Source organism: Lontra canadensis, unplaced genomic scaffold (genome assembly GCF_010015895.1).
Source record: "Lontra canadensis isolate GAN:19392208 unplaced genomic scaffold, GSC_riverotter_1.0 scaffold131, whole genome shotgun sequence".
Taxonomy (NCBI): domain Eukaryota; kingdom Metazoa; phylum Chordata; class Mammalia; order Carnivora; family Mustelidae; genus Lontra; species Lontra canadensis.
Genome location: NW_022631125.1, coordinates 922,187 through 929,126, shown reverse-complemented (window position 1 = coordinate 929,126; position 6,940 = coordinate 922,187). Strand labels below are relative to the sequence as shown.

Genomic DNA, 6,940 nt, shown 5'->3' with positions numbered 1-6,940 from the left:
AAAAAAAAAGTGTCAGAGACTGGAAGACACCAGGTGACCTAATAGCCACATACAATGTGGAATCTTGGGTTGGATCCTGAAACAAATCAGAAACATTTGTGGAAACACTGGTGACACTGGGATTAGGTCCATAGTTTGGTGAATAGCGACATAACTAAATGCAGTTTAGGGGATCCCTGGGATCTCCAGGGATTGAGCTAGAACCCGTGTGTTTAGCAAAGGTGCCCCCAGAGATTCTATTGTTGCATTAAAAAGACTTGCATTGCAGTGCTGATAATAGTTGAAGCTTCTTGTGACTCCACAGGGGTTCATCCTATCACTCCTTCTCTACTTTTGTGTTCTTTCGAAAATGCTAGAACCCCAAAGCTCGCTCAGCAGTTGTTTTCAAGAGCCAAATACTAGAAAATGGCCCGAATGTCCAGCAATGACAGAATTCAGTACATTGTGCTATTCACGAATATTACAGAGCAAAGAAAGCTCAAAACCAGGCAAAACCAATATTTAAGGGGTGCCTGGGTGGTTCAGTTAATTAAGCATCTGCCTTCAGCTCAGGTCATGATCCTGGGGTCCTGGGATCAAGCCTGGTGTTGGGCTCCTTGCTCAGTGGGGAGTCTGCTTCCCCCTCTCCCTCTGCTTGTGTTCTCTGTCAAGTAAATAAATAAATAAAATGTTAGGGAAAAAAAAAAACCAACTCATAAATGAGCCCATCCTCTGACCCCTAACCCCAGTCCTGGGAATTTATCCTAATGGAATATATTTTTTTAAAGATTTTATTTATTTATTTGACAGACAGAGATCACAAGTAGGCAGAGAGGCAGAGTGGGGTGAGGGGAAGCAGGCTCCATCCTGAGCAGAGAGCCCAATGCAGGACTCGATTCCAGGTCCCTGGGATCATGACCTGAGCCAAAGGCAGAGGCTTTAACCCACTGAGCCACCCAGGCGCCCCCTCAGGGAATATTTTTTAAAAGACTTACCCACCATCCAACTTCACGACTGTCAACTGATTGGGTGATCTCGTTTTCTCTGTACCCTGCCCCACTTCTGCCCCTTGGATTATTCGGAAGCAGATGCCAGACATTGTTTCCTTTCACTGATAAACATGTATCTCTGAAAGGTCAGAAGCCCCCTCACAAAAAGTAATTGCACTACCATTATCACACCTCAGGAAAAAAACTCCCACAATTCCTCAACGTCCGGGTGCTTGTGAGAACCGTGAGACCAATGTCTGACTCACAGAGAAAACCTAAAATCAAGAGCAGTGGTGGTTACTGGTGAGTCACTAGTTATCGGTGTTTCTGTGCAACGGGCTCACCTCCATCGTAGTGACACTATAACAACACAGTGTCACTCCAGCCACATGCTCTCCATATTCCTGAGAGAGAGAGAGAGAGAGTGTGTGTGTGTGTGTGTGTGTGTTGTCTTTTTTAACAGTAAAAATAAAATATTCAGTTAAAGTCGTAAAACAAGAAATTTTGTGTTTGCCAAGGGGTCATGCAGATCTCTCATATGATGGAAAATATATGTAAAAATATGTATGTATCATGATTGATTGGAGCTGCCCTTTCCCTCTAGTTTTATAGGTTCATTTGCTTCCCAATATTTTATCTAGAAAAAAATTTAAACCTGCCAAAGAGTTATAAGAATAAACAGCCCAAAGGAAGGAAAGTGAGATGCACAGGGATTTATTTTTCTTATGGAAGGAGAGGCATCGGGGAAGACAGCTCAGGCTGGGGTACTGGCATCACAGGGTCATCCATGATGTAGGTTTGCTCAATCTTTCTACTCCACTATGGTCAGCATATGGTTTTAGTCTTTCTGGTCACAGAACACTTCCTGCACCCCTGGGTGTGAGGCTCCAAGTTCTAGGAGAGAAAAAAAATAGCAGATCTGAAAGGCTTTTTATGAGGTTTCCCTTGGAAATGGCCACCCGTCCATCCCAGAGACTTCTACCTACACCTCATTGACCAGAATTGAAAGACAAGGCTGCCCTAGAGGAAGGGGGATTAAGGAGCCAAGGACTCTTAGAGAAGCATGTCCATCCTGAACCCAAGTGGGGTTCTGTTAGGAACGGAGACGGGAAAGGAGTATCTGTCACAGACAGGGAGAGAATAAAGGCAGAGAGGCAACCACATCGGGGGTCCAGGCGGAAGGCAGCAGGAAGGGAAGGAAGAGCAGACAGGAGCCATGTTCAGAAACAACGAGCCAATCTCAGATCACGGTAGGAGAGATGTTACAATCCTGCCCTGGTGGACAAGTGGAAGGACTGGGAGGCAGGGGCAAGGCGTTATTTTTTGTGCCTGTCGTGACAGTTTACTATTGGTGATATGTCCAGTGAAACTATGGAATCATACAATGGCCCTTTAAATAGACAGCATCTTACTTTCAGGGAGTAAATGTGGTTTGGTGCTACAGATCCTTCCATGGCAGGAAGGCAGTAGGGGAGGACGGCCCTTGGTACAGGAGCATCAAGGGAACCACATCTAGTGGCCGGGAGAGAGGGGAAACCCAGCCCTCTGGAAGCTGACCCTCAGAAGCTGGAAAGGAGGGGGCCGAGGAAGAGTCATCAGCCTCAGCAGCTCCTGTTCTCCCTTTCATAGGCAAGAGACTGGCTCGGGGCCCTGTCAGAAGTGGCATGTCTTTCCCTGCGGGCTTCCCTGGTACTTTAATTAGAGCCCTTAGCTAAGAATGTCAGGGAGGGCCTCTCTGAAGAGGCGACATTTGGGTGAGACCTGAATGAGCAGGAGACTGCTGTGAGGAGAAAGGAAGTTGGAGCAGAAAGGAGGAACTTGGCACGGCTAAGGGAGGGAAAGGAGGTTGGTATGAGGGGGACACGTAGCTGCAGGGAGGAACCAAGTCAGGTGGTCTTATAAGGCATCATGGTGGCAGGAAGGTCAGGCGAGGAGATGGTTAGAGTAGTTCCAGAAAGAAAGGAAGTTAACTTGGACTTTAGCAGTGGGGGTGGTGAAGTGGCCAGGTTTGGAAGCAGAGCATCTGAGATTTGCAGATGAGGGGAAGGAGAAAAAGAGAAAAAAAAGAATGACTTCCAAGCCTTTGAACTGAATGAGTGCGTGAACGATCTAACCATTTAAGGAAGTGGGGAAAGGACCCAGAAGAGGTCAGGGAAAGGGAAGGAGAAGGTACAAGTATCTACTGTTATCCACCACCTTTCAGTTCTTAAGTTCAGATGGTGGCGAGTACCCCATTATTTGAATATTATAAAATCTCTTAAAATTTATGTATATTATAGTAATTTATATTTAAAATAAATTTAGATATATTAATAGAGCTAAGGAGATTAATAAATCTAGAGAGTATGCTTAAGTATATTAATATATTAAGTATATTAATGAATCTAGGGAGAAAAATACATGTAATCGTTTCTGCGGAGGCTGAAAAGGCATGTGACAAGCTCAACACCCATTCTCAATAAAAATTCAAAATTTGAACAGACTGATACCCTTAGCTAATATTATTCTAGCATCATGCTTAATGGCAAACACCCAAAGAATTCACAATTCTTATTTTAACATTCTAGTGGAGACACTAACTTGAGGCAACTGGACAAGAAAAATGGATTAGAGGTCAATAGTATAGTTTTAAGGAACAGATAAAATTACTTTATGTATTATTCGAGTGATTTCAGTATATCTTTAATAGGGGATATCTTTAATATAGTGTATCTTTTTTATAGTATATACTATAGTTTGTCTTTCATAAATAGTACCATTTCTGCAATGAAAAAAAGAAAAGAAAGAAACATCTGGGTAGTGCCACCCTCCCCCAATTTGAGGTCTAATAATTGGAAAGGAGAAAGTAAAACTATTATTATTTGTACATGTATACCTCGAAAAACCAGGAGACTCAACCAAGAAACTACTATAAAAAATGTGAGAATTCAGTAAGGTAGCAGAAAATAAAATATGCAAAAATCAACAGCTTTCCTATATATAATTACCAGCTAGAAAATCTAAAGAAAGAAGATACCTCATTTATAATAGCAACAAATAACATAAAACACATAGGAATAAATTTCACATGAAATGTGCAAAAATTATACAAAGAAAACTCTAAAAACATTACTGAAGTTACAAAAAGACAACCTGACCAGAGTCATCATATATGTCAATTATCCCTAAGTCGCTTTGTAAATCAACACCATTCCAAAAGAACCTGAAAAATTTTTAGAGCTAAACAGATGGACTGTAAATGTTGTTTTTAAGAAATAAAAAAGCCAAGGATGCCTCAGTCAGTGCAGCATATGATTCTTGATCTGAGAGTTGTGAGTTCAACCCCAACACTGGTCGTAGAGGCTACCTAATAAAAAACAATTTTTAAAAACCCTCTGTATTGGGGCACCTGGGTGGCTCAGTCATTAAGTGTCTGCCCTCAGCTCAGGTTATAATCCCAGGTCCCTGGGATCGAACCCTGCATCAGGCTTCCTGCTCAGCCTTCTCCCTCTCACAGTCCAGCTGCTTGTGTTCCCTCTCTCGCTGTCACTCTCTCTGTCAAATAAATTAATAAAAAAAATTTTTAAATCCTCCGTATTGTCAAAAACCAAAACACCATAAGCAACATGAAAACACAAATGGCCAAATGTAAAACAAACAAAAACAAAAACTATTTGGCTACTACTATAACAAAGATCTAATCTCCCTCATATAGAGCTTCTACAAATCAAACACAAGAAATAGACCAATAACGCAAAAGAAAAATCGCCCAAAGATCATTGGGAATGGACAGTTAACAGAAAAAGAAATACAAATAGTCTTTTAAATAATGGGAAGGTGTTTGAGCTCATTCAGAAGAGAACTATAAAACTATCCAGGTTTAAAAAAAAAAAACAGGATCAATTACATTAGCCAACATACAAGTTTGCCAACACACTCAAATATGAAACTATGGAAAAAGAAGCACTCTTGTACCTTGTTGATGGCAGTGCAAATTGATACAACTCCTGTGGGGAACTTGACCATATGTGCCCAAATTTCAAAGAATATACTTATGTGTATGAAGTTAATCATTCATTGCAGTTATTACTGGAAATAACAAATGACAGAAAACATCCGATCAATAGGATAGTTGCATAATTACGGTATAGCCACACAATAAGACCATTCTGAGTACACAACTGTAAAAAGGAATGGACTCTATGTAGTGACATGCAAAATTTTCCATTATATATTGTTGAGTAGAAAAAAGGTATGGAACCACATACTGTGCTATTTTTTCCTAAGCGAGCTCTATGCCCAGCATAGGGCTTGAACTCACAACCCTGAGATCAAGACTCACACGCTCTGCCAACTGAGCCAGCCAGGCGCCTTGTAGCACACTACCTTTTATGAAAAATTAGGAGAAAATATATTCGTACATGCTTCCCTTTGCATAAAGACCCTCTAAAAGGATAAACAAGTAAGTAATACGTGGTTACTGGTTGGGATGGGGGCAAGGTGGGAATAAGACTTCATTGCATAACTTCACATATCGTGTGATTCTAAAATAAGTCAATGTATTCTCTAGGTAAAATATTAATTAAAAGACATGGTACCAGGAAAAAAAAAAAAGACATGGTACCGAAAGCTATGAACACGGATGGAAGCGCAAGCTGGAGAAAGATGTGAGATCAAGCCAGGGCTTCGAGATCGGTGACATTAAGGGAATGATCCAGAAGAGAGGGAAATTCATAGGTGAGAGGCCACCACAGAACTAAGTGGTCGAGAAAAGTAGAGCTAGATGGTCTAAACAAGAGCACGCCATACTTCCTCCATGAGGAGGTAACAGAAGAAAGCATCGAAGGGAACACAAAGTATGAATCTGGCCAGGGGTGATGCCGGTTCCTCTCTTTACTTAGGGTTTTCAACAGAGCTGTTAGCAAATACATCCTGATCTTCTGGAACTAAATGCCTTTAAAAAACACCTTTCCTTTGGCTACTTGATCACTATAACATGTAAGGTATGGCTGTGACCACCTACTGAGACTACCATTCACAACAGAGTTGACTCTGTCCCAGTAGAGAACACAATTATAAGGGCCATCCAGTGTTTTTTAAGCTAGTTTTTGGAAAGCCACAGACGGGAATATAAACCCAACTTCCCTATAGAATTAGATAAAACCTGAGTTGTATCCCACCCAACTCCAAAGCTGGAAATCAATAGGATTACCCACGTTGCTGTGCTGTCAAAATTGAATCATGCCCCCTCTTTTTATTTTTTTAATTATCATGGTTAAAGCTGAATTCCCATCTCCAGATATTCCTTCCTGTGGTAACACACCAAAACAGACTTAAAAAAGAGTGTTAAGTTTCACTTTATGTGTTTATACCTTATCTCCAAAACATATAGGCAAGTTTCAGACGTCTGTGCAAGAAAATGAAAGAAGTCGAGAAAGAGAAATGAGTACGCTGAGATTCAACCAGGGGTGTCGTTAATCAATGCCCCAGACCTCATTCCTAGGAGTGGGCCCAAGTAAAAACACGTCCTTAGAACCAAAGCCTGTCTGTGACACTGATATCCAAAATAAATCTACCCCACAGGTCCTATCACAAGAAATACTGTTAACATTGTAGATCTCTTAGAAATCCATGGAATAAACAGACTCACAAACTGCACACGGCAGTTTCCGTGCCCCTTGTAGAAAAGACGGCTTTGCCTAAGTGTATGCCAATTAAAGAAGCTTCTACAGGAAGTCACCACAGGACAATCCAAGGACACAGTTCCCTGATGAAAACTGACATTAAAATTTTGTTATTAAAATTCTGGGACATTATGGTCATTAAGGTTCAGTGCCTGCTGAGAATTAATATGAAAGTAAGACTCCCAAGTACTCTCCCAATGATGAGTTTTAAGAAGATGAAACTGAAAAGATGTAAGTTTCTTTTCTTTTCTTTTTTTTAGATTTTATTTATGTATTTGACAGAGAGAGAGACAGTGAGACAGGGAACAC

General features: G+C 41.0%; 1 protein-coding gene across 1 annotated transcript in view; it reads right to left on the bottom strand.

The window, feature by feature from the left end:
- Positions 1–1,666: 1,666 nt before the first annotated feature.
- DDX3X (DEAD-box helicase 3 X-linked) overlaps positions 1,667–6,940 on the bottom strand; it is a 29,144-nt gene continuing 23,870 nt past the window's right edge. Inside the window, exons 17-18 of the transcript XR_004380845.1 lie at positions 4,923–5,036; positions 1,667–1,862 (exon numbers count right to left, since the gene is read on the bottom strand). The gene's annotated coding sequence lies outside the window, so the exon portion shown is untranslated. The remainder of the gene's footprint in view (positions 1,863–4,922; positions 5,037–6,940) is intronic.